The sequence below is a fragment of the Mytilus californianus genome, unplaced genomic scaffold, assembly GCF_021869535.1.
Source record: "Mytilus californianus isolate M0D057914Y unplaced genomic scaffold, xbMytCali1.0.p SCAF_7, whole genome shotgun sequence".
Classification (NCBI taxonomy): Eukaryota; Metazoa; Mollusca; class Bivalvia; order Mytilida; family Mytilidae; genus Mytilus; species Mytilus californianus.
Window position 1 is genome coordinate 13,944,156 of NW_026262723.1, and position 27,729 is coordinate 13,971,884.

At 33.2% G+C, this 27,729-nt stretch overlaps 2 long non-coding RNA genes across 2 annotated transcripts; both read right to left on the reverse strand.

Annotated features, from left to right (window-relative positions):
* Positions 1–16,127: 16,127 nt before the first annotated feature.
* LOC127707449 (uncharacterized) lies at positions 16,128–18,575 on the reverse strand. The gene is made up of 2 exons (XR_007984861.1): positions 18,279–18,575; positions 16,128–16,195 (listed from the first exon to the last, which is right to left on the reverse strand). It is a non-coding gene; the product is annotated as an uncharacterized LOC127707449 (long non-coding RNA).
* Positions 18,576–21,835: 3,260 nt separating this feature from the next.
* On the reverse strand, positions 21,836–23,851 carry LOC127707448 (uncharacterized). Its single transcript, XR_007984860.1, has 3 exons — positions 23,563–23,851; positions 22,974–23,061; positions 21,836–21,852 (listed from the first exon to the last, which is right to left on the reverse strand). It is a non-coding gene; the product is annotated as an uncharacterized LOC127707448 (long non-coding RNA).
* Positions 23,852–27,729: the final 3,878 nt, after the last annotated feature.

Consider the following 27,729-nt stretch of genomic DNA (forward strand, 5'->3'; position numbering starts at 1 on the left):
TAATTGAAATAATACTTGAAAAAATACACTTTTAAATTCAAAGGAAAGTCAAAACATTGGCCGTTACGTTTCATTTCGAAAGATCAGAGCTACTGCGCTTTGAACCAGTATCTGGTGTGACGGTACATGTTGTCAGATATCTTTTACAATTTCATAAACTTGGTTAAATGTCTGATATATTCGTACTTATGATACAAATAAACTCATCATTGATGCGGATGTAGATCGGGAGCAATTTTCTGTAGTATTTGCCACTATCGTAAGAGCAATAAAAAAATGTGGAAAGACCTTTAAACACACCTAAACCCCATGTTGAGAATATGGTTAATTGCAATTTTGCATCCAAATTCATAAGCAAATCATCTTATTCTTACTTTGTCAAGCTGGATTCTGATTCCGTATGATGAAGCTTTGTATGAAGATACCTCTATTGATTTTGTGATGAAGTTGAAGAGCAAGTGTTCAAAATTATGGAAAAATAGCAACGAGTTCGATATACTTGATAATGCCTGTCAGATAGAAGACATATTTCAATCTAACATAAACTTGAAAGCGGAATTACATGTTTGATAGGGTTACCACAAAGCAGAATAAAAAAAGGTTTTGTAATGTATTGCTAGATAAGAAAAAAAGTAAGATAAAGAATATAATGCAAATAGGACATTCTTAGACAAAGATGATGAAATAAGGAAACTCTACAGAGAAGTAAGACATGAAGGTTGAAGAAGAAACAATAAGGAGAAAGTTAAGACTTTGTGAACTTTTCAATTTGATTTATATGACAAGAGTGCACACGCTGAAATGTCTCGCCTTCTTTACTAATCATTGATATTATGTTGATAGTCCTAAATATAAAGCTTTATTACAACTGTCACATAAACTTAACATTAACCAAGTAAACTAAACATTGACCAATGAACCATGAAAATGAGGTCAAGGTCAGATGAACCATGCTAGGCAGGCATGTACAGCTAACAATTCTTCCATACAACAAATATAGTTGACCTATTGCTTATAGTTTAAGAAAAACAGACGAAAACACAAAAACTTAACACTGAGCAATGAACCTTGAAAATGAGGTCAAGGTCAAATAAAACCTGCGTAACTGACATATAGATCATAAAATATTTCCATACACCAAATATAGTTGAACTATTGCATATAGTATTAGAAAAAAAGACCAAAACTCAAAAACTTAACTTTGACCACTGAACCATGAAAATGAGGTCAAGGTAAGATGACACCTGCCAGCTAGACATGTACACCTTACAATCATTCCATACACCAAATATAGCTGACCTATTGCATGCAGTATTAGAAAGAAAGACCAAAACTCAAAAACTTAACTTTGACCACTGAACCATGAAAATGAGGTCAAGGTCAGATGACACCTGCCAGCTAGACATGTACACCTTACAATCATTCCATACACCAAATATAGTAGACCTATTGCATACAGTATAAGAAAAACAGACCAAAACACAAAAACTTAACTATAACCACTGAACCAAGAAAATGAGGTCAAGGTCAGATGACACCTGCCAGTTGGACATGTACACCTTACAGTCCTTCCATACACCGAATATACTAGACCTATTGCTTATAGTATCTGAGATATGGACTTGACCACGAAAACTTAACCTTGTTCACTGATCCATGAAATGAGGTCGAGGTCAAGTGAAAACTATCTGACGGGCATGAGGACCTTGCAAGGTACGCACATACCAAATATAGTTATCCCATTACTTATAATAAGAGAGAATTTAACATTACAAAAAATCTGAACTTTTTTTTCAAGTAGTCACTGAACCATGAAAATGAGGTCAAGGACATTGGACATGTGACTGACGGAAACTTCGTAACATGAGGCATCCATATACAAAGTATGAAGCATCCAGGTCTTCCATCTTCTAAAATATAAAGCTTTTAAGAAGTTAGCTAACGCCGCCGCCGCCGTAGCCGCCGCCGCCGCCGCCGCCGTAGCCGCCGCCGCCGCCGCCGCCGCCGCCGGATCGCTATCCCTATGTCAAGCTTTCTGCGACAAAAGTCGCAGGCTCGACAAAAATGCATAGTTAACAAAATTGGCAGCAATTGTTTCTTGTGTATAGCAAAGAAAAGGACATTTTTTTCACAATCTAGATATAAAAATTTTAACTTCAATAAAAAAGAAGGTTCATATCATGGACAAGGTCAAAGGTCAAATCCTTATAATGGACAAAGTCAAAGGTTAGGTCCGTATTATGGGCAAAATCATAGGTCAGGTTATGAATATCACAGAGGCAATGGACATTTTGTAGATAATAGCAGAAACGGTACAATGAATGAAAGAGGTTATTATGAAAGTAACATTACACCATTGTTAGAGTATATGATTAATGAGATGCAAAGAAAAAGGTATGACTTTTATTATTCTTCCCTCAGTTTATTTATTTTGTATTTACATTGTATCATAGATCAAATTTATTTGTTCAGTGTATGTTCACTGGTGTTAATATGTCTTTTGATTAAGGTAAGCCATTTCAATTGATATTTTATAGTGTGTCTTTCTATGTTGTGATGTTACACTATTGTTTCAGATAAGGGTGAAGGTTTGGTACCATTAAAACGTTTAAACCCGCTGCAATTGTTTGCACCTGTCCTTAGTCAGGAATCTGATGTTCAGTATTTGTCGTTTGTTGATGTGGTTCATAAGTGTTTCTCTTATCACATTTTTTATATAGATTAGACCGTTGGTTTCCCGTTTGAATGGTTTAACACTAGTAATTTTTGGGGCTCTTTGTAGCTTGCTGTTCGGTGTGAGCCAAGGCTCCGTGTGTGTGAAGACCGTACTTTGACCTATAATGGTTACTTTTTATAAATATTGACTTGGATAGAGAGTTGTCTCATTGGCACTCATACCAGATCTTCTTATATCTATTTAATGTAAAAAACTTAGATATGCTTTGTTTCTATGTATATGATACAAGTAATTTAGATATAAATATATATGTACATTGTGTACTTACTTTCAAGAAAAGAGAGAAATTGAAGGTTAAACTTTAAAAAAAAGTTAATTACAGGTGGTTTTTGTTTTTATTGTGGTTCAGTTATAAATTAACATTGACCATAGGTGTCAGATATAATAGGTGTACAAAAGAAAAGGTAGAAAATAAGTGATATGCTTGTTAAATACATGTAGTTTAATATGAGTCCTTAAGTTATATAGTTTACAACAAAAAAAGAGAGAGAAATTGATTGGAAATTTATTTTAGTCTATTTTGAGATTTTTTCAAATGTTCATAATATTCAATGCCTTGTACATAAAGAAAAGACATATAACAAATTTTAAAGTTTTTTCTTATTGAAAACTATAGTATGACAAATTTTCAGATCTTACTTTGAGTTGTCTCTCTTGTCACATCTGATAAAGATTAAGTTATGCGCATAAATATTTGCTCCAAGAGAAGCACATTTTGATCAGTTATGAATGTTTACTGTATTGATTTACACATTGTTTATAGATTGAATATGCTTTTTCTGTTCTTATATTTTATTTCCAATTATAAACTTAGATAGTTAAAATTAAAACAAATCAGCTTACATGTCAGGAAGAAATACCTGAGATTTATCAGGAAGAAGAAAATGTAATTAAACATATCCAAAACCAGGGAAATCCACCTACAGTAGATATTGAGTTCCAAAAAAACATTATCATAGAACTTATTTTATGTCACTTTGAAAAAAAAATGGAATATAAAAATGACACTGATTAACCTATTACATTTACAGAATTAAATAAGTAATTTCCCAATTAAAAACTGGAAGATCAGTAGGACCAGACAGAATTTTAAATGAAATTATCAAATATACATATCCAGTGATAGGAAAGTAATTTCTTAAAACTTTTTAATCTTATTTTAAAAACAGGTAAATATCATAATGCATGGAAAAATCTTTCATGATAGCTCTTAATAAATCAGGAGACCTTAATGATCCCAACAATTACAGAGGTATTTCTTTAATTAGTTGTCTTCCAAAAATATTTATTGCAATTTTAGATAACAGATTGAATGAAATTATAGACAGTCAACTCAGTGAAAGTCAGTTTGGTTTCCGAGAATACCATCGGACATTTGACAGCATATTTGTATTAAAATCTTTAATTAATAAATACATACCTAAACAGAGAAAGAGGTTATATATTTGTTTTGTCGACCTTCGTAAAGCTTTTGAATCTGTGTGGAGAATAGGTCTTTTGTATAAACTAGTGAAAACAGGTGTGGGAAAACTATTTTTCAGTGTTATAAAAGAGCAATATAATATAACAGAACCTTCAATTAAATATAAAAGTCAATTTTTTAAATATTTTCAAGAGGGGTAAAACAGGGGGATTCATGGAGTCACACATTATTTAACATTTCTATAAATGATGTAATCAAAGACATACATAAAAGAAATTTAGATCCAGTAACATTGGTTTCTTCAAATATTAACTCTCTTCTATTAATATCTGAAACTAAAGAGGGATTACAAAATAGTTTAAGCAATTTAAGATTTTTTTGTGATAATTGGCAATCAAGTGTAAATGTAAATAAAACTTAAACTATGATTATAAAGCAAAACTGTTCCAAAACAGATCACTCATTTGTAACATACAAAGATATTCCAATATCAGACACAAATGAGTATAAATTTTCAGGAATATTGATTAATAATAATGGAAAATTTTCTCAAAGTACTATAGATCTTACCAAAAAAGCTAAAAAAAAGTTCTCTTTGCTTTGAAGTCATATACTAGCTCATTGAATAATATACCAGTTAAAGTCGCAAATAATATCTTTGATTCGTTAGTTAAACCTATAGCTTTATATAATTCAGAAGTAACATTTTTGGATTCTTATATAACATATTTTAGAGCCAAAAAAAAGAGCAAATAATTCAGGAAAATAATTGGACCTTTTTTATTTCATTAATAAAACACCTATAGAAAAGTTACACCTACAGTTTTGTAAATATACACTGGGTATTAGAAAAACTTCATCAAATTTATGTGCAAGAGCTGATTTGGGGAGACTTCCTTTGGAACTAAATACTAAATTTCAATCTATATTGTATCTTCTTAGATTATATTCTGGCGACATTAATCCTCTTGTAAAAGAATTCTTTGTTTTGTCTCAAAACCTGGACTCTTTGGGAATTTATTCTTGGTTTTCATATGTAAAACATGTATTAGAAGAAACAGGTATGGATTTGGACACATTAAAGAAATCTTCCCCACATAAGATAACTAAAACTATAAAAGAACAAATAAAATCCAAATTGAAGCATTTTTATGGAAAGCTAGTAAATGATAAAATATTAGATATAAAGGATAACAGCAAACTCACTATTTATAAACATGTAAAACTAAATTATACAGAAGAAAAATATTTAACTTGCTCAAAATTTGAATTTAGAAAACTGATAACAAAATTTAGAATAAGTGACCAAGATTTATTAATAGAAAAGGGAAGATATCTTAAAATGCCAAGAGAAGAAAGGTTATGCAAAAACTGCCCAAAAATAGAAGATGAAATTCATTACTTTTTATATTGTGATAGTAACAGTAATATTAGAAAAGTTTATTTTGATTTTTTGATAAATGAATCTGCACTTTACAGATTTATATGATATAGATAAAATTACATTTATACTCAACCCAAGATCACACATTCAGGTAAATAAGCTCGGATGCTTTTTAAAACAGTCTATAGAACTGAGGACAGGGACTCTTGAAATATTTACTTTCATTATGTATATTAATGATCTTGTTGATATTGCTTATTTTTATTTTGAAATGTTGTGTCACATGCTACAATGTATGGTGTAATGGCAATAAAGATATGAATTTGATTTTGAAATTGAATTGAACATATAAAAATTATAAATTGCTCAACGTCCAGTGCCAAATATTTCATCCACGTTCTGGACGAGAAAAAAATCAACAATAAATACAAAAGGTAAGTCCTGTGATAGGTGCCGTCCGGGATAAATGTCGCACTGGAAAATGAGGGTATATTGGATAAGGACAGCAACTTTGCCGAGCAACCTGTCACCTACGGAATTTTCAAAGAGTTGCAACAAGGATTCTTCACGTGCAAAAAGCGTGGCACAAGGCATTGGATCTACTGTCATTTAAACATTGCGTACTTATTTCAATTCAATTTAATCGTATATTCACGTGTATAATACCAACCCAAAAGATCTGATAACTCCAAATCCAAGGTACCTTTTAGAACCGTGTTAATGCTGATTGCCTATGCCTTCCTGTACCTCTTTCCCTTGCCTGGTTATCATCCACCCGGTAGTTATACATTCCCTTTAAAACGGGCACTAAACTTGACGATCTTTCTGTGATGTCCATCTGGCAATACGTGATGGTATCCAAAAGGTGTTTAGAATCCTCAAACACGTAAAATGCTGGAAGAAAAAGCTGATTTTCATCAAATAACTAGTTTAATACAAAAATACCGAACTCCAAAATACAAAAAGGGGAAGTCCATAAAAACTGACAACATCAAACGCTATCAATCAACGGAACGAGTGAAAACAACTGCCTTATTCCTGACTTGGTACAGGCATTTTACTAAGAAAACGGTGGGTTAAACCTGAAATATGAGTCTACATAAATGTGTCGTCTGCGCTGAGATGTCAACCACCTTAGTCCTGTATATAAACATTTTGTAATAATAATTGATTGTTGTCCGCTTTACGTCCAATGGCAAATAGTAGTTTCTGCATGTTCAGGACAGAGACAAGTTAACAATACAAAAGAAAGGTCCTGTAGCAGGGGTCGACTGGGATGATAGGCGCCACTTTTCAACTGCCATTGGAAAATTAGGACATATTGAACATAATCATAAAGTTAAGTCTTGCAACAGGCCACCTTCGTGCCCCGCAAAGGGTTGTTGCAAGAATTCTTAACGTGCACGGCACTCTCTTCAAGCGCATCGGATTATTCTGACTTGACGTGGCTGCATATATATACATCCTGCACAACTTCAAGTTTTTGAGTATATAAAGACTATTTGAATGGGAGTCATTTTAGGTATAGAGTTGAAATTTATTCCTGCAGACTTGACGAGTCCAGACTCGAACAAAACAGTATACTGATATTACACTGACCTTCTATATTAAAGTCCTTAATAAACATGAAATTATTAAGAGGCCTTTTAGCTGCTATCAATTTGTTAACAAACATTTTATATATATAATATATTATTATGTAAAAAAAACTTTTTTTTATGACTATAGGTTGCACTTTGTACAGCTGATTCACAAAACACGCCTCTTTTGGGGAGATATTCAATATTCATATATATTTTTTTTGTTTACCTACTGGTTCCTACATATGATCTACATGTTTCATCTCATAGACACTACTTTGTTTACCAGTATAAATACTGCTGAAAAGCGGACAAATTGAATTTTCAGGAAGACTCAAAGAAAAGGGAAGGGTAATACAGAATTTCATATGAACTTTCCATTCCAGGATACGATTTTTTACAAAACTTCATAGTAAAAATGGCACAGTTTAAGCCGTAAAAGGAGTTCCTATGATGGAAGTTTTAAACGACCTTGACTGGCTATACAGCCCTCGCACGGTCGGTAATTGAATCAAATCGAGTTCCTATGCATGGTCTATTTGTACTGAAGTGCAACCTTAGATAAGTACAACTGAACAAAATTTCACTTTTTGTTCTATTATATTCACGTACCACGTATTGTTTTCACAAAGGGGTTATATAGTAACAAATAATGGTAAAATGAAGAAATGATGGAAATGTCTTTGCGACTATCACGATTTCCTTGACATATGGTTTCTGTTAACAATAAAGCTAATGAACCAAAGGTTCCTATTGGTAAAGGTGATGTAAGCATTTCAAAATGACCACTGGAGCAATCATGAGTTGGCTGACGGTTAGGAATATATGTGTTCAAGATTACCATGGATATGTTCTAATGGTTGTAGTCAGAATCCCTACATTTGTTATACGCCCTATTATGGGACGTATTATGGTATACTCTCCGTCCGTCGTCAACACTTCGGACGATAACTCAAAAATGCTTTAAACAATTTCCATGAAACTTTGGTGAATAGTTTATATATGTTATGTACAAGATGCAAGTTTGTACAAATTATAATTTGTACAGGGTTTTTGTACAAGTTATAAGTTTTTTGACACATACCTTTTTGCATCAGGTGATAAAAGTTTATCTTCTAAAATTTATCAGCTTAATGTCTTAAATTCAAATTTATATATACTTCAACTTAACATTTAGCGCTATTCTCCATGTCCTATAACTGGAAATATGGACACCTGAATGGTTTAAATTCTTTTTTTATTTTTCCCCTCGTACTAAAATCATATCTATAACAAGTCTTTTTGTGTTCTTTTAATGTTTTTTGTATCAATGCTCAGAATTAGACTGTATAATGTAGTCATGGAAATATGACAGAAATATGCAAAACAAAAGACTATGTGCTTGTATCATCCATTTGTGTTGAGCGGTCAAGAAACAATGATAACTTGTACTTTTACGTTTTATTCGCGAAAAGGGGGAATTTTCAAGTTTTCGAACAATAACTCAAAAACGCTTTGATGATTTCAGCTTCCCAAATTTGAACTTTCCATTTCTATGTAGCAACATTCCAGCAGCGCCTGCATACTGAGTATATATCTCCCAGTTGATACTATATTCCAGGGCTTGTATTTCCTATCATGATTTCCTTGATAGAGGGTTGCTGCTCACAAGGAAGCTATTAAACCAAGAGTTCCAAGTGGTGATGTTGAAATCATTTCTTCGTAAATTTTACGGACGCCTTCACGAGTTGGTCGACCGTTGTGAAATATCCGTTTCACAGGTGATAGCGAATATGTTCCTAATGCGTAACTACAATCCCGTCCCCTTTTTCCCGAATGTGACTGATTACCGGGTTTGAACTAACAACTAACATGAGCAACACGACAGTTGTCTCATGTGGAGCAGGATCTGCTTACCCTTCCGGAGCACCTGAGATCACCCCCAGTTTTTTTGGTGGGGTTCGTGTTGCTCAGTCTTTAGTTTTCTATGTTGTGTTTTGTGTACTATTGTTTGTTGGTCTTTTTCTTTTTTAGCCATTTTCGACTTGAGAGTTTGAATGTCCCTTTGGTATCTTTCGCCTCTCTTTTTCTTGAGCAGTTCTCATGAGAATTTGGTGCCTTGTTTATATCTATTGAAATAAGGTCCCTTTTTTTTTTTTTTTTATATATATAAATTCCTGATATGACATTGCTAAGTTATAGAATTTTGAACTGATTATAGAATTTTATTCGTTCGAAAGTCGAGACCACAAACTTATTTAAACTTGAGGTAGCCTTAACAGTGCCTAATTATTCGTGTTTTGTGTCAACGGGTACCACTGTGTGTTCATGTTGTTGATTTTTTAGGGGGTATATTTGAGCAGTCCTCACGGTATTTCATATAAATTCATTTAAAGACGAGTTAAAAGGGTGACGGGCGTATCATGCGCTTATGGCGCAGTTCTGTATTCATCCTTTGACGTGATTTGAATTTGCCATTAACAACACAATGGTGTAGCATTAATCACTTACCCTTTCGGGAAACCCGAGATTACCTGCTGTTTAAGAGGGGTTCGTGTTGATGAGTTTTTAGTTTTCTATATAAAGTTTTTGTAGACAATTGTTTATCTTCTCGTCATTTTTGTTTTTGGCCAATGCTGTTGTATGCTTATCGTCAACTTAAGAATTGAGATTGTTAGTCTGTCTATTTTTTCTATTAATATGAATTTATTTTCTATCAAAATATTGTGTTTTAGCTCAAAAACTTGTGTATGCAATCTTTATTTTACTTTCCAAAATGTACGTCTGAATCTTGACGTGGAACAAATCAGGCGGAAGATACCAAAGGTAGAATCAAAGCTCGTAAATTGAAGAGAGACCGACAAAAATCATGGCAAAAATTATAAAAAGAAAAAAAGACAAACAGTCTACACAACAAAACAAAAATTATGACTGAGCAACATAAATCCCATCAAAACCAGGGCTGATCCCGTGTGCTCTGGGAAAGAATGCAGGTCCTGCCCCACATATAGAACCAGTCATTCCGCTCATGATAAGTACAAATAAGTCTTTAAATTTTCTATTAGCAACAGCCAAACTCTGATTGACATATCTTAATAACAAGTAAAACATGTATTAAACTGTTGGATGTTTTTCTTTTGACAAAATGAATTAAATATCTCGTGTTTTGTTTTTCTTGAGTTTCCTATAAAAGGTAACATTTCTTTTTTTCTCAAAAACATCGCACCAAGGGATTAAAATATTACGAAGCTACGATACCCACTCATTAGTTGGGGAATTTTATATGCAAACAAATGTAGAACATACTGTGTCGTCATCAGATACTTTTATACTTAACTGGAATAGAAGTCATTCGTGGTTTTGATGAGTGAAAACAGTGCACGTGGTAATTATTTCATTCCTAATCGAAACGAGGAGTAAATAACATTTAATGCAATAGTAAGGTTCTGCAAGGTAGGCCGACTAAATGGTAGGATGATTGATTTATTGTTGTTTGATTTACGTGCAGTGGCAAATATTTCATGCATGTTTAGGACGACCACAAATTAACAATTAATACTATCGACAGGTCTTGCAGTTGGGGGTCGACCGGGATGAAGAACAAAGTTTGGAGTGCTATTAGAAAATGGGGGTATATTGGATAAGGATTGAATTTAGCCTTGCAACATGCCACCTACGTTATGTACCGCTCAAAGGGTACGAAACGTGCGATCCATTGGATTTAACGTCCCAATTCTGAACGAACAGGGCTTCGTATCTATACATTCCGCATATCCAAACGGATGACCTACTCCGGCAAAGGTTTTACTGCAGGTAAAAAGATCAATCGTGACTATATTTCTATCCCCGTCACCGTTGGGTGCTACAAGAATAAATGGCGGTAAATTTGGAGTGCCACTTGACATGCGGATATGTTGGATAGAAAATTTGCCTGCAAAAGGCCATCTTATGATCCCTCTAGGACTGTTTGTAAGGGTTCGTTATTGTGCAAAATTCGTGGCACTAGCTCTACACGAAGCAACGGATTTAACGCTCCAATTCAGATCGGACATTGCTGCGTATTTATACATCCCATACTGGCAAAAGAACGCCCCAGTTTAGAAGGTTTTTTTTCTGACCGATGGGGAGAGGTCGAGAGGTGAACATGTTTATATACCTTAATTAACCCTTGGGGTTCCTTCAAATTTGAATGATCTGATAACTAGTAATGAATGCGCAATCCTGGCAGCAAGATAGAATTGAGTTTTGTTATGAATGTCTTCTCAATGACAAAATCCATCAAATGGCAGTTTTGCGTTTACCTTTCGGTAAAGTATTGAGCAATACGACTTAATGTTATGAAACGCTCAAAGTAAATATATGAATCTAATTAACTGTGTCTTACCAAGTAAATAGTTGAATAGAGAATGGAAATGGGGAATGTGTCAGAGACAACAACCCGACCAAAAAGCAGAAAAAAGCCCAAGGCCACCAATTAGACTTCAACACAGAAAGACATTTCAGCTGGCCCCTAAACAATTATGTATACTACAGCGTAATGGAAGCCACACTTAACTCCGAAACAGAAATGACAAAAATAAAAGTGTATTCTCAACGGTAGTCGTGTGGCGAGGCGAAATTGAATTTCATTTCTTCTAATCTTGACCCTAAATGCAGTTTTTCGTGTAAAAATCATTTATTTGTTATTATCTATGTTCACCCAATTTGTGTACTGGTGTGATGGATCTTAGAAAAATACTGCTTCCTTGCTGACATATACTATTCAACGTTTTAATTAAAATCCAGTTGTGTTATCACATTTTCCGCCAACCTATAACTGCATGTGTCATGCAAGAATTTTCGTTCTTATCATAACAAAGTAGCTATTTCTGTAAAATGGAATTAATTGTTGGGTGAAAAAGTGTTACCATCGATTGATTGTTGGTTGCGTAACGTCCACTGGGAAGTATTTCATGCATGTTCAGGACGAGAACAAATTAAGAATAAATGCATAAGGTAAGTCCTATAATAGGGGCCGTCCGGAATGAATGTCGGAAATTTGGACTGCCCCTGAAAATGAGGGTATATTGGATAGGTACAGCAATTTTGCCTTGCAACGGGCCACCTACGGAACCAGCAAAGAGTTGTTTCAAGAATTCTTAACGTACAGAAAGCTTGGCACTTTCTCTACACAAGGCATCGGATCTACCGTCCTTTTTCTGACCGGGCGTTGCTGTGTATTTATACATCCCGCCCAGTCAAACGGACGCCCCACTATGGCAAGGGTTTTAAAGCTGGTCGTTAAAAGACGAAGAGTGACTATATTTCTATTCCCCAGTCACCCTTTGGGTTTTTTTTATTATGGAATACAATTAGTTATTGTATATAAATTATGGTCATGCATATTTGTCAGTGTAATCATGGTAATATACGCATATAAGAGGGCCACGAAATGAAGGTGATTGCCGAAAATTCAGCTTCTTCAATGCAGCGAGAAAATCCCGCACCCGGAAGCGGGCTTCAGCTGGCCCCTAATCAATAATGTATACTAGTTCAGCGAAATGAACGCCACACTTAACTCCGAAACATATAAATGAACCAAAATTAAAAACACAGGAGACTAACGAAGGCTAGAGGTTATAACTTGGGACATGCGCATGAATGTGACGGGGTTAAATAAGTTTTGTGAGGTCTCAACCCTCCCCCTATACATCTAACCAATGTGGAATAAACAATCACACAGCAATACGCACAGTAAAACTCAGTTTAAAAGAAGTCTGAGTCCGATTTTAGAATACGTAACAGAAGAAACTAAGTAAAATGACAATGATCAACATAAATTATCAAAGGACTACTAGCAGTTATTGACATGCCAGCTCCAGACTTCAATTAAACTGGTCGAAAGGTTATGTCTTCACCATATGAAAATCAAGCACAATCCCTCCCGTTAGGGGTGTAGTATTATGCCGTCATAAATTGTACGAGAACATAACCCGTATCATACCAACAACTGGTTTTAGAATAAATTTGTATATTTTGTATGAAAGACCCTATGAGTGAATCAATATTAATTCCAGACCTTACATGTACTTTTTTATCAATTCACTAGAGAAGTTATTGTTCCATGTAAAGTCTTGTTATTTCATTTCGAACTTCAGGCACTATTATCATTCATATTTAGATATACACTTACGTATAACCCTCTAAAAGATTTGTTCATACAAATTGACGGGTTTAAGGCATTGACTACTAGTAGAGATTTACGAAAATTCTCGGTACCGACTGTTTACTCAAACTTTGATGGTAAAATGAAGGGAACCGTCTCAAAATAAAAATGTACCAATAATCTTTTCAAGGTAAAGGATGCAAATAACTGTTAAACAAGTTTTTACAAAACCATTTATTTCAATTAATAAAGATTGTCGTCGGGTCTCAAGTCCGGGTCCCTCCCTAGAGTACCCATCACTTTATATTTCAGGTCACATGTATGACAAAAATTCTATATTCCGCAGTGATGTTATTTAAATTTCGACACTTGCGTTTCTAGGGATCCGGTTTTCTTTTGATTTGCTGACGCGTAAATGGCGTGATAACAGGATTTCGATTTGGAAAAATATTACTGTAAACCAATTTATTTTCGCAGATACTTTATTTCGCGTTTAGCCGTTTCTATTCAACTTCGCGGCCACTTATTTTCGCGATGTTCTTATTTCATAGATTTATTGATATAAGGGAAGATCGAAGTTTAACATCTTCGCGACGATTTATTTTCGCGCTATTTTTCTACTCGCGAAAGTCGCAAAAATTAATCGCTCACAAAAATTAGTTGGTTGACAGTATCTCCAGTCAGCCCACATTCTTCAGAAAAATTTAGCGGTGCTTCGAATCCAATCTTTTTTCATCATAATGTATACTGCTGTGCGTCATTTTGATGGCCTAAAAATCCGCTTTCAACGTAACAAATGTTTCTCTTCGTTAACTATAACTTGCGTATTTACGACTTGGTAGTAACGATGATCGGATAAATACAGTTCTTGCGGCTCAACTTGTGGCTTATATATTTCTACAAAAAGTGCCGCCTAGTGCACCGATGTCAACAGGGAGTTAAGGACAAAGACCCCGTTCGTTCAGAGCAGGCCACATGTGCTAAATAAGTATAAGAAAACGATGATATTCTAGATGTCTAAAGCTTTTTGATAGACAGATTGAGATTAAAGAATGCATTTTATGTCAAAGATGTATGTAAAATATAACATAAATTTCCGTTCTGGCTTTGTAGATTTTTTAGGACTTTCAGTTGCAAACATCAAATAATTTCTGCATATAAGGTCACAAAACGACAAAACATTAGCGCGGAGGTGATGCGCATTTGTTCGATTCGGTACTTTAAATTAGATAAATAAATAAAATAAAATATTTTTATTTCAGAACCAATAAAATTGAGAATGAAAATGGGGAATATGTCAAAGAGACAACAACCCGACCAAATTTAAAGAGCAAAAAACAGCCGAAGGCCACCTATGGGTCTTCAACACAACGAGAAAATCCCGCACCCGGAGGCGGGCTTCAGCTGGCCCCTAAATAAAAATGTGTACATAGGAAAAATTGCACCATATGTTTTCATATGTTTAACATATGTTTTTCATATGTTTGAAAACATATGTAAACATATGTTTAGGCCCGACATGAAAACATATGTTTTCGAACATATGAAAAACATATGGAAAACATATGAAAAACATATGTTTTTAAAATCATATGAAAAACATATGTTTTTCATACATGTAAACATATGAAAAACATATGTTTTTCATATGTTTTTTACAAACATATGTTTTTCATATGTTTTCATACCTGGCCTAAACATATGTTTTCATATGTTTGTCCTAAACATATGTTTTCATATGTTTGGCCTAAACATATGTTTTCATATGATTTTATCTTGGTCCTAAATATATATTTTTTATATGTTTTTAATTGCTCAAATGGATTTATTTTCTAATAGATTCTAAACATGGTTTGTATATATATGTATTTTTTTTTGCGATAGGTTTTTAAGGGTAATGTTTTGATGTTTTTTAATATGTTTTTCTTTAATTTGTTATCTTTTTTTTCTGTCAAGAACTCATTTTGAGAGTAAATACTTCATTGTGATGAGTTGTTGCTTTAAAAAGTAAAAAACCCAAAATACCAAACTCCACAGAAAATACATGGCAAAATCAAAAGCTCAAACAAATAAAAAACAATAAGTGCTCCATAATTTTTATATAAAGTAGATTTTTTTTTTATTAAGTTGTTGTCTCTTCTATTTTCATATTTTTGTCTCTTTGACATACATTGTACCACATTTCTATTGTTATATTCTATTTTCAGTTGTTTGTCTCTTCAACATACACCATTTATAGTATTGTCTATATTCTATTTTCATATGTTAGTCTCTTTGACATACCCCATTTTCTATTGTCTATATTCTATTTTCATGTTTGTCTCTTTGACATACTCCATTTCTATTGTCTAAATTATATTTTCATAATTTTGTCTCTTTGACATACTCCATTTCTATTGTCTATATTATATTTTCATATGTGTGTCTCTTTGACATACCCCATTTCTATTGTCTATATTATATTTTCATATGTTTGTCTCTTTGACATACTCCATTTCTATTGTCTATTATATTTTCATATGTGTCTCTTTGACATACCCCATTTCTGTTGTCTATATTATATTTTCATATGTTTGTCTCTTTGACATACATCATTTCTATTGTCTATATTCTATTTTCATGTGTGTCTCTTTGACATACATGTGTACTGGCATTTCTATTGTCTATATTCTATTTTCATGTGTGTCTCTTTGACATACATGTGTACTGGCATTTCTATTGTCTATATTATATTTTCCTATGATGTATGTGATATTTCTATTGCTATATCACCATACACAGATGTGTAATTGTCTACACTGCTGGCTATTACTGGTGCATGTGTATGCAGCTGCTTTTTGGAAATATCCTGTATGATTAAGAAAGACAACTAGATTGACTTTGAGCTCAATATTGTATTAATTAAAAATTAATGTTCCTTTGGTTCTGTTTCTTTACTTTTCAGTTCCTGCAAGTAGAAATAAAAGAACAGAGTTTAAATGTCCACCTAGTCGCACATTTTTAGCTCATCACTTGGCGTCCGTCATTGTCGTCGTTAACTTTTTACATTTTTAACTTCTTCTAGAGAACCACTGAATGGATTGGAACAAAATATAGCATGAATGTTCCTTATGAGGTGCTGACCAAGTGTTGTTACTTTGTTGCCGATCCATCATCCAAGATGGCCACCAGCGGGGGGCTTAGTTTAACAAAGGACCCTACGGGAAATACATACAAATGTCTTCTTTTAGAGAACCACTGAATGGAATGAAAGCAAACATAGCAATATTAAACCAAATTTGGCCTCAAACATTATTATAAGTATCTGTTATGATTTTTATCTTTTTTTTATATGATTTCAAAAACCCAAGTAGAGTCATGTGAGCGACACAGGCTCTTGAGAGCCTCTAGTTTATCTATCAAGGGGCAATATTAACAAAAAACAACATGTTTTTTTGTTCTCAAAAATATTTATAAATAAAAAATATGCTTGGGGGAAAAAAAAGTTCTTTTTCTTGTATACTAAATATTTCAAACTGACCTTCAAGGGCATTACTATAATAGTATACTATAAGTTTAATAAAAAAAATTGAGAGCATTTACGAGGCCATTTTCCATAAATTTAATATTTCCAAGAGGCATAACTCTTTTGAAAAAATTCAATCGGCCATCATTACAACTGCCAGTTGGACATCTACACCTTACAATAATTCCATACACCAAATATAGTAAGTATAACTTATTGCTTCTAATACCTGAGATATTGACCATGAAAACTTTCTGACAGAGTAGACAGACACTAGCTATAGGACCTTGCAAGGCACCCACATACTAAGTAAACAGAAATATCCTATTACCATGATTACTATAAATAATATTAATAAGAGAGAAATTAACATTACAAAAAAACTTTAACCACAGACTGAACCTAAACTTTAGGACAGCGACGACGCCCCTGGCAGAATCTTGGATCACTGTCTCGCTTTCGTGAAATAAATTTGCAAGCTTGACAAAAAGCAGAACATGTATTTCAGAAATAGAAATTCTATGCAATTATTAATACTTATATGCTGTTATGGTCCTACATATTCTTGTGTGTTCAATATTTTGGCATTACACAAAGTCATGCTTTCTTAGACTGTTTGAAATAACAAATGTTTTGTTGTTACATTAATTGATTAAATCTGTTGATTGTGAATTGATAGATATTTTAGTTTGGGAAAACATAATTTTTGCATCTTTTATTATTTTGTTATTTCTTTTTAAGTGCTTGTTGATGAGTCCAGCCCTTTCTGGCTGATTTTGACATTTGTTTCTTATGTTGGGTGCTGTCTGCCATACTGTGTGTAGTTTTATTTTTTTCATTGGTTCACATTTTTTCATCCTTATACAAGTTATAGCAATAATAGGTTACTTTATGGTATGGATTTTGATCATTGTTTATGGCTGTACAGTGACCAGCAAATGTTAACATCTTCGTCCTTTGGTTTTTTAATTGATAGTTGTCATATTGAGAATCATACATGTACCTCATCTCCTTATACATGTTATATTTATATGCTGGTTCATAAAAAATCTTAAAAGGGAAATTATTCAATTGTTATATGTTTGAAAACTCTTTCCTATAATGCAAAAACAATAATTGATTGATTTTCTAGCTTATTTTAATGTTCAGTGGCAAATATTTTATGTATATTCAAGACGAGAACAACTTTTAAATATACAATTCATATTACATTGTAATATAAACAAATTCTATAATTATTTTAACTTCTGACATCTCATGTGTGTGTGTGTTTGGAGCAGAAGAAGGATTCCTTGATAAAATTGAGAATGGAAATGGGGAATGTGTCAAAGAGACAACAACCCGACCATAGAGCAGACAACAGCCGAAGGCCACCAAATTGATGCATACTTGACATCAGAAAGACATAAATAAACAACAGTATACATGGTATACATGCTGTAACATGTACAATTACACTTGAAAAAGTTTTAAATAGATAACATTAAATTATTTAAATTAACTGCAATTCTACTGATGAACTTACTTTGCAATTGATACCAGTTCTTTTTGCCTGACATCCGCACCTACATGTACACCAGTGATTCTAATACTGTACTTTCCTTTCATTTGGTAACCATGGTAACAAGCTAAAATTGTAAATCTTAATTTAATCCAGAAGTCCAGACAAAAACAAGATCATTTTTGTAGATGTAGTATGAACTGATGCTCACTAATTTATATTTTTACTTTTGAGTGAATGGAAACAAATATGCAACAAACAACAAAAAGATCAACAGTGTAACTAATATTAATAATATATGTATAGCCTAAGCCCGTCTCAGTATAGTAATAACTTTTTCTAACATAAAATGATCTACTCTGCTGTCTACCCAGCAGGCATTTCAACGTTGAAACAACGTTGAATCAACGTTGATATGTAACGTTGAAAAGACGTTGAAATAACGGTTGGTTTTGAAAGTTGACACAACGTTGAATGTCTGACGTTGAAACAACGTTATATTTTCAACATTGTACAGTTGGAAAGCAAGTCCTTAGAAACGTCCGTTGTCGTCAAGCTCTATCAGCAACAATAGCAGGGGGAATTAATTAGGTGGCGCTACAGTCGTCCGTGACGTCAAAAAGTCCGCCAAATCAATCGGCTAAAAGATTGACGTAACTTAAAGTATTTATTCAACTTGTCATGCTTTTATTATAATCGAATTTTAAAATTTGTAAGTTTTGCGACCAATATAGTTTAAATACGTCATGCAAACATTATCAAAAATAGCTTGTTATTGCTATTTCTTTATCCTGTCCGTTCAAAAAAATTTCAGCCATCTTTTTTGTTCGCCAAAAACATCGATTTTTCATAACTTGACGTTTGCGTATCCAAATACAGAAAAGAACGGTAATAATCTCAAATGAAACCGGGTAAACTATTTCAAATTTCTACACAATTTTGAAGCCATCATTTTTTACTATTATACATCAATTTTGGTGACCACCAGTCATGTGAATTTGTACCTGGTTTTGGCTGCGTTTCTACTTCAAAACAGTAAAGTTCAACTTCTTTTCATTGTACCTGTTTCCAAAGTACTATAAAATACTGATTTTATTATAGATATGAATGAAATTGTGATTAAAAATTGTTGTTTTTCACAATTCCATACGATATCTCCATTTTAAAGTAATTAAACCCCTTTTTGATCCCCTACACAAATTGACGGTGACATTGTTTTCTTTTTCAACATACGTCATATAACGTTTACAAAATATGTGCCAGGGTCATGTGCATAGTGAAAATTTACACATTGGACAAGTGAAACAACAAAAAAAGTTCTTCTTTATGGCGTTTGAAACTATAATAGGTCTAAGAAAATTCGATTTATACTGGAAGCAAATATGACAAATTAATGATGGTCTATGAATAAACAAAAGCACAAAAACAGCAATAGAAAATGCATTGCAAAGAAAATTTCTGGAGGAAAAAACATATGAAAAAAGGAAATGAAGGTCAGTTAATTATATTTATATTTTATAAGTTACAAACCTTGCTTATTAATTATCTCTTTACTAAGTAAGCTACATTAATAAGAACAAACGCTAGCTTTTCAAGTCAAACAAGAAATTAATTCATAGAGATGTGTTCTTACAAAATTGAATTTATTCAAATGGCAAATTCTTTAATCATCTTTGATCATTATTAAAGTAAAATGCACAAGATTTGTCATAGCAACTTTCATTTCTGAGATTAATATCCAATTATTCAGGTAAAATATACAATACTTTGAATATGTAAAGCAGCAGATATAGCAACCTGAAGAGAAGATTAGCCCTATTTTTTTCAAAATGTGTACTTTCATAATCTATAAAATACCCTGAGAAATTGGACAAGGGCCACTGTGCTAGCAAATCTAATAGTTGAATTTTACAATAATAATGATTTTAAAATTCAAAATTATGTCACTTTCACTTATAATTTTAGTTTAGCATTTTTTTTTTACAGAATTTTTGTCATTTTTTTGGTAAACTTTTCCTTTTTCTGTATGATATTTTCTAGGCAGTACTGTACTGTTCAACTCAGAAACATAGGCTTGGGTTAAAAGGCTTTTTTACTAAATTGTGACTCTTGGTCCCACTTTATTAAAATATAAAATATAAACGGTCAGTACTATTTTTTTTTCAGAAAGATTATTTAAATTGTATACAGTATGTTTTATTGCATTAAACATTGTTAGAAGTAGTTAAAAAAAATCCATTAGGAGTGATCCCATATCCCATTATAAAAATTACAAACTGAAAGTAAATTTCATCAGCCAGAGCTAATTTATATCAATTCAGCTATGTTTCTAGATCAAATTTTTACCAATTTTTTGTCTTTTAATTTTTACCTGTAATCCTTCTCTGAAAAGTAGAGAAGTATCTCTTCTTAATATTATAATAACATAGTTGTTAATCGACTTTCATTTATTTTCTTCTTGATTTTTGTAAAATAAACTCCTTTTTATTCATTTTGGTGGATTTTTATTTCTGACTGGTGATATCAAGGGGAGATAACCACTTGCACAAATCGGCAAAAAAACCACCGCTTCGTGTTGAACATAACTTGACGTTTGCGTATCCAAAACTGTATTGCCTAGATATTCATATCGAGTGTTTGTCTTAATGAGATGCTTTATTAAATTCAAATTCAGCCCATCATTTTTAGTTTCCTCGAAAATATTTAGATATTTCGATCGGGAGCCTTGACAATTTTCACACAAACTTCAAGTTTGAAGATAAAATAAAGAATAAAGGACTTTGAGTTGATGTGTAAGTTTTGACGAGTTAAAACTATGTGTATTCAAGATTATTTTGATCAATAAGTTTTTACCATGACAGTGGTATTTTAGTAAGTGAAAGTGAGGTTTGTCTCATCCGTAGTTTTACTGAATTTTCACGGTCACGTGACTCTATTGTTGCTGATAGACTTGGGGTCAAACCGTGACCTGCTTTCCAACTGTGTATCAACGTTGATTTTTGATTGAATATAGGTTGAAACTTAACATTGAAACAACGTCACCCTAATATTGCAACAACATTCTTCCATGTTGAAATAAGCAATGCGTTGCTTGTTGTTGGTTCATCTGTCACATGTGTTTGTCGTTACAAATTTAGGAAGTTTGTTTTTCTCGTTTGAATTGATTATTGAAGGGTGTATTGTGTCCGGGTCTTCTATTGCGGTCTATACGGTGTGGTGTGTGCTTATTGTTGAAGTCCGTTTAGTGACCTCCACGTCAATTGGACTCTGGTGGATATTTGTCTCATTGGAAATCATACCACATCTTCTTATATCTATAATAGTTAGTAACCACACAAGATATTGAAGCCACATGACTCTACAGAGGACATCAGCAAGATTTGAAAAAAAACAGTACAACAGATGTCAAGTTATGACAAAAGCTAAATTAAATATAGCCAAAAGGTGATCTGGTAAATGAATACAAATAATCTCTTAATCAATTTTAATTATTTTCGTGCAAATGAATTGTAGTCTCTAAACTCATCCAACCATTTCTGGTGCACAATCCTTCTTTAATTCAGCTTCTGATATCTTTGTGTGACCTCCATTACTCTTCCTGAAAAAACAAACACAAATACTATTTTGTAAACATGACTTAGCAATTACGTAGAACGTCAAAGGCAGGGAATAACATGTTATATAGGCCAGGTTTTTTTTTTTTAAATTTACTGGTTTATATAATAGCGGATCCGTTTTTACCATTTTTTTCGCTCCTGTACATGTACAATGTAGCAATGCCGCCTATCTCGAGCACCACGATCTATTGTTCAAATGCCACCTATTTTGGCCACCACGATCTATTGTAACAATGCCACCCATCTCAAGCAGCAGGACCTATTGTAACAATGCCACCCATCTCGAGCACCAGGATCTATTGTAACAATGTCACCCATCTCGAGCACCAGGATCTATTGTTAAAATGCCACCTATCTCGAGCACCAGGATCTATTGTAACAATGCCACCCATCTCGAGCACCAGGATCTATTGTAACAATGCCACCCATCTCGAGCACCAGGATCTTTTGTTAAAATGCCACCTATCTCGAGCACCAGGATCTATTGTAACAATGCCACCCATCTCGAGCACCAGGATCTATTGTAACAATGCCACCCATCTCGAGCACCAGGATCTATTGTTAAAATGCCACCCATCTCGAGCACCAGGATCTATTGTAACAATGCCACCCATCTCGAGCACAAGGATCTATTGTAACAATGCCACCCATCTCGAGCACCAGGATCTATTGTAACAATGCCACCCATCTCGAGCACCAGGATCTACTGTTAAAATGCCACCTATTTCGAGCACCAGGATCTATTGTAACAATGCCACCCATCTTGAATACCAAGATCTATTGTAACAATGCCACCCATCTTGAATACCAAGATCTATTGTAACAATGCCACCCATCTCGAACACCAGGATCTATTGTAACAATACCACCTGTCTTATTGATTGCAGAGGTTATGTTTTAAATTTGATATGCATTAAAAAATATTAATCCAAATAAAATCAAATCAAATCAAATGTCTTTACTAGTATTCCTAATTAAAGGTCCCATATAGAGCATATAAATCAATTCAAATCACAAAGTTCACACAAACAACACAGGCAATCTAACATACATACTGATTATTGATAATCAAAAATGTTAAAAATCTTAAAAAAATACATACCTTGACAGCTATTACTTTTATCCTTAAATCTTTCTTTCCTAAGTTACTGATCTGTCCCATTCCTAAGTTACTGTTCTGTCTCTAATACCTGTGCAAAAAATAAGAATAACATCGATCATCATCGCCAAGCAATATTTTAAATTTGTAAAATTCGATTGAAGAGTAAAAAGAAATTATTAAAAATTTCAGAGCATAGTTGACAATAATTAAAATAGTGTGATTATGGATGACGGGTTAAAAAATTTTAGATAAAAAAGGGGGAGATGATAATCTTACTTCGCAAAAGTTCCTTTTCTTTAACAAATCAGCAGTAAACAACTAAAATGAGCTGTATGTAGGCTGAGTATGGTGTTTCCAGATTGTAGTACACATTTATCTAGAAGTGCAGTCATAAATTTGAGCGTACAACAAAAAAAACGATGTACACACTGAAGTCAGTAATGTTATCTTTACAACATACACTATGGCGAGATTTTCAAAATATACACGTACGTTTGTGCATTTATAATCTCCCATGCAATGTTAACATCACACAATCATTAAAAGACAATTAATACAGCAACGGATAATAATTTAAAGAAACACTTACATTTCTATGAATTCTTCTTTGCTGAAAACGGTCCTAGATATTGTCCAGGAAAATTATACAATTTCCGCGTTTGAAAAAGGCGGTCACACACGTGTGGTCATACATTAATCAGCATCATGTCACGTGATAATTTTATCAATAGATTATTGGGAGTGCTAATCCTCGTGTATCAGTTGTGTAGATGCCGCACTTTCACATGCTGTGTCTTATCTTTGATTAAAATATTTCCGGATAATAACAAATTAGTTAGTAGCATATTTCGATGAATGATATTTCAAATTTGTACACTTTTATGATTTTGATAAACGTCCCGGTTTGGAATATTCCTAATTTTACTAGATATTGTACAAAAAAATGAAAGGAAACATTGATTACAATTTTTCATAACAAAATCCTTATTTATGAACTTTTGTTGATACAATTACAAAGGATGTACAACTATAATGATTCGCCTTTAACGCTGATGGTGGATAATTTTTTATACCGATGCACACAAGTTTTTTTCTGGACGAACCTCCATCGTCGACATGTCAACCAACATTTAACGTTGAAACAACATATTTATTTCAACCTAACTTCAACATTGAAAATTCAACTAAAATTCAACGTTGAATCAACTTACTTTCTGCAACATAACTTCGACGTTGCTGTTACAACGTTGAAACAACGTTGAAGCAACGTCATGACGAAATATCAACCACATTTCAACGTTGAAATGACGTTGCGTGCCGGGTGGGTACAGTTTAAAATAAAATGATCCCCAGGGTGCAGCTTGATATGACCGCAGAGGTCGAACCCCAAACAGATGGGGCAAGTATTGACACAAAATACAAGCTTGATACAGCTCTGAATTTGGTTTGTGATTAAATATTTGACACAGCATACATGGCATAGGTTTCTGACACAGAATGAATGTGGTTTAAGAACTTAAACATTTTAAATTAGACATTTACCTATTATGGTCCAATATCCTAAATCTAAATACATGGTTAACGTTAGATTCAGCATATAAAAGAACCCCAAGAATTCAATTTTTTGATGAAATCAAACAAAGTTTAATTATGGACCCATTTAACCTCAATGTGGACCAATTTGATAACGGAGCCCAAAAATCAAAAATCTAAATAAATGGTTAGATTCAGCATATCAAAGAACCCCATATATTCAATTTTTTAAAACTCAAACAAAGTTAAATTTTGCACCCGATTTGGAACAACTTGAAAACTGGGCCCATAATCAAAAGTCTAAATATATGTTTAGTTTCAGCATATCAAAGAACCCCAAGAATTCAATTTTGTTAAAATCAAATTAAGTTTTATATTGGACCCTTTGGACCTTAATGTACACCAATTTGAAAACGGGACAAAAATTAAAAATCTAAATACACGGTTAGATTCGGCATATCAAAGAACCCCAATAATTCAATTTTTGATGAAATCAAACAAAGTTTAATTTTGGACCCTTTGGACCTCAACGAGGGCCAATTTAAAAACGGGATACAAAATCCAAAAAAACTTAATACACTGTTAGATTCAGCATATCAAAGAATCCCACATATTCAATTTTTGTTGAAATCAAACAAAAATAAAAGTTTAATTTTGGACCCCGATTTGGACCAACTTGAAAACTGGGCCCAAAATCAAAAATCTAAATACATATTTAGATTCAGCATATCAAAGAACCCCAAGAATTCAATTTTTGTTAAAATCAAACTAAGTTTAATATTGGACCCTTTGGACCTTAATGTAGACCAATTTGAAAACGGGCCAAAAATTAAAAATCTAAATACATGGTAAGATTCGGCATATCAAAGAACCCCAATAATTCAATTTTTGATGAAATCAAACAAAGTTTAATTTTGGACCCTATGGACCTCAATGTTGACCAATTAAAAAATGGGGCCCAAAATCCAAAAATTTAATACAATGTTAGATTCAGAATATTAAAGAACCCCAAGAATTCAAGAATAAACCCCATTGAAATTGGTAAAGAAATAAGCAATTTATACAAAGTATTAGAAAAGTATTGTTATTGGCCCCTAATTCCTAAACAGTTAGGGTTATAACCCCCAAATTCAATTCCAACCTTCCTTTTTTGGTATGGAACCTTGTGGTACAATTTCAGAAAGATCCATACACTTACACACAAGTTATATTGTCTGGAAACTAGTAAAATGCTTATTTTGACCCCTTTTTAGGCCCTTAATTCCTAAACTGTTGGGACCATAACCCCCAAATCAATTCCAACCTTCCTTTTGTGGTTTCAAACCTTGTATTTAAATTTCATAGAGATCCATTCACTGAAACTAAAGTTATTGTCCAGAAACTAAGTGTTTTCGGACGACGCGGACAACAACGACGATGTGAAACCAATATATGACTGCAAATTTTTTTTGCAGTCGTATAAAAAACAACATTAAGGCCTTAACTCTTGATGTTTAGTAAATCTTGATTTCCTGTTAAATAGGCAAAATTGTTTAAATACACCATTTATAGGCATGTTGTGGAATCTCAATAAATACTTATGATATCAATGTTCGTTTAATCGTCGTTGTAGCTATGAAATCTTTCAATAATGTCATTCACTACAACGTTAGGGTTACAACGTTACCATAGTTCAATGTTAGTACTTCGCGTGTACTATTTTCCGACAAGGAAATATTAACTCATGAACATAATATGTTGTCATTTGTGTTACCATCCATACTTCATGCATTTAATAAAAGAACAGCTTTTCAATGTACCTCGCCAATTGATGGATATATATACATGTTTAAAATTTGCTATCAAAAAGCAAAAAATATGTATGTTCTTTTAACCTTTTTCATAAATTATAAATAATCTAAAAGAAATGAAGACGTGTGTGGGATTGCTTGCAATACAATTTTTCTTACAATATCTATTTCCAAGAGGCATAACTCCTGTAAACATATTTGATCAGCACTTATTTTCTAACTCATAAAAGCCTATGCTGATATACATGTAGACATACATGTAAATGTAATTTACGAATTACAAAAATATCTGACAATAAATGTGGATAGTGTCCAAATGTGGACACAGATGATGCCCCCGCTTGCATATCATATAGTTATAAAGGGACATAACTGAAGAACGGTAAAAGTGACGCTACCCAAAAATTTTGTGGTAATAAGCATTGTGTGTAAGTCTCATAACATTCGGTTGAGGCTAACTCAAGTAGAGAACAGAAACTAAAAATTCAGCAATTTTTCTATTTGTAAACATGCATAACTTTAGAACGGTTGTGTTTAAGTTTTATAACATTTGGTTGAGACAAACTAAAGTTTTGTGATAAGGCTTAAATTAAAATATTGTTTGTTTGCAGTTTACCGACCGACCTTCGAAAATCCGCCCGACTGTGAACATTTTATTGCTTTTAATTTGAAGAAATTATTTTTAATACTTCAATTGACTCGATCCGGAATTTCGGGTCGTTTCCGGAATTGATTTCGAGTCTAGGTCAATTACATGTTTGAAGTTCGGTTTTTCTTCCCTTCCTGTCAAGCGTTCATCGGACCTTTTAATGGTAAAGCACATGGAGATTGTTTACAGGTATCCACGAAGTCATGGAGGAGTACTTTATTCTGTCGTCTTCTGTCAATTTTAAGACAAAGAATACACAGAAAAGTTTCATAGTAAACTGTTTATACTGATTCAGGCAGAATTGCACACGGAATGATGTCTTCGATGATATCATTGACGATGATGTAGCGGATATTCATAAAACCGACACGATAACCGTTTCTGTCTCAAACAAATCGGATACAGAATCTTTTGAGACTGACTTTATGGAACCAATATCAGTGGTTCAACAATTCGACAGCATCTTGAAGTATGCCATATTTTCTTTAAATCGTCGTGAAGACGACAAAGAGGAAACAGACTCCTCCGTGACTTCATGGATAACTGTAAACACGCCTGTACGGTGGAAGGACGCATTTGAAATGTTAAATCAATAAGAAGCCACACAAACTACACAAAGATGTAGAGAAAATGAATGGTTGGCTTGAGAAATAAATATATTCTCTCTGTATCAAATCTATCTTCGATTGCAATGAGTATGCTCCTTTAGGATAAGGGGGCTGTCCCACTCATTGCAATTATTCTCTCTCTTACAATATTAAATATACCCACAATGTGTGGCCTG